Source organism: Lolium rigidum, chromosome 4, assembly GCF_022539505.1.
Source record: "Lolium rigidum isolate FL_2022 chromosome 4, APGP_CSIRO_Lrig_0.1, whole genome shotgun sequence".
In the NCBI taxonomy this organism is placed as follows: domain Eukaryota; kingdom Viridiplantae; phylum Streptophyta; class Magnoliopsida; order Poales; family Poaceae; genus Lolium; species Lolium rigidum.
Window position 1 is genome coordinate 56,476,896 of NC_061511.1, and position 2,007 is coordinate 56,478,902.

Genomic DNA, 2,007 nt, shown 5'->3' on the forward strand with positions numbered 1-2,007 from the left:
GTATAATGTTCGATGACATTTTACATGTGGGGCTGTGCAATGTTTATTTATTTTATGTTACAAATAAATCATCTCTAAAATTAATTACGAGCAGTGCACTTATGACACCTATGGTGAGTTCACTAGCGCTCATCGCTAGAGTTCGCCAGGAGCCGTGGCGGGAGTCCACCTAGAAGCGTAGCACCCGCAGGTCGTGAGTACCGTTCGATTCTCGAGGTAGCTTTCTAGCTCTTATGATTACTATATGATCAAGGTACTATACTGAAAAATGCAGGAAGTAGAGTCGTTTAGCTCAAAGTAACTCCCATGTATTTATAATATGAAGTCCACATTAGGTTTATAACGGGAATACCATGTCGTGCAAGTCCACCATGTTAAAAGAAACCATTGCTGGGTAGTTCAAGACGTCTAGACTAGGGATTCATTCTTACTATGTATGTCCCGATGCGTTTCTGACTATATAAAAAGTTAGAGGTTCATTTTGCTTACGAAGAAAAGTTTACATATCATTTTGTAGAAGTTTTATTTCTGTGGTGAAAGCTTTGCCATAAGTTCACTATCAGCCAATCTAGAAAAAATAGCATCTCTATTTATACACATAAAATTAATTCATATGTGGTTTATTTGTTCTTTGCTATGGAGAAGTTCACTTATTTGTTCCCGAAAAGTTCACTCTTCTTAGGTTAGCTGTGTGTATGTGTGTTCGCTCTATTCTCATATGGAGTTCACTCTTTTGATTTTATTTTGACCGTACTTGCTTGTGTTTTTCATAGCACTGGGCGGTTCACATGTTAATTGTGAGCAGTTCGGTTATGCCAAAGTATATATGTTATCATCAAATACTAGTTTGTTCATGGAGAAGTTCGGATATTTCTCGGAGAAGGCGTAATCCATGTTTTTGAGAAGTGCACTAAGTAGAGTATAGAAATAATTAAAATAGTTTCTGGGGACGTGGAAGTTCCATTAGTGTAATGGGAAAGTTCACCTCGAAAAATATGCATATTCTCTGGGTCTTGGTTGGATCTTACTTTTGATACATATAATGTTGATGTGTGGTTCATTAACTAAAAGAAAGAAGTTCACACTATTCACATGGCAAAATATCACGTTTTATTTCCGCGGAGTTTGTTTTAGTGAGCTCACCCATGTGTATTTTCAGTTCAATTTATGTACGTCGACAGCTCAGATTTGTGCTTGATTGATATTCTCATTGCTACATGGTTCATATTAACCGAGATAAACTCCAGATTTGTAGAAAACGAAAGTTCGCTTGTCATCATTGTTAAGTTCAATTCATCTCCAATAGGAAGTTCACCCAATGAGTTTTGACAAATTCACACCACTTGAAGTTCAATTTTTTTGGTAGTACACTTCTCCAAAATAATGCAAGTTCATTTTTTATAGCATGGAAGTCCAGTTCGACCATGACAGAACATTATCTAAATATGCTCGCAAGAAGTTTACTTACTTTCATATTTCACTTTGAAGTAATTGAAGTGAGCACCTACCGAATCGCAAAGTAGAAACTTGGGGTGGTCTTTGTATTCAGTTTTCTATTTAGGGAGTGATGACAACACTTGGAGCTCCATTTGGATTGATGAATTGAAAAAGAAAAGAAACAGAAGGTATGGCTTACTGTATATGAAATATATGCATTTGCAGTATATGAAAATGGCCACTTGCAGTAAATGTTCATTTTAGGCTGTTCTCTCGTTTGAGAGAGGTTCACTTTTTTAATCTTGAAGTTTGAATCATCTGAGGAGGATGTTCACTTTTTTTGGTACCAAAATTTTGCGAGAAGTTAAATTAGCAGTTCACTATTCCGTGTCATGAAGTTCACTTCTAAAATGTTGGAACCGTAAAGTTCAATAAGTGAACTACAATAAGTAACTTTAAACACAATTTGTGTCCGAAGTATTTTTAAATCAAGAAGTTTGCTTCATATACCTGAAGTTTGCCTCTTTTTATCTGGGAGTTCGTCTTGTTAATTTTGTTTGTAAGTTCACA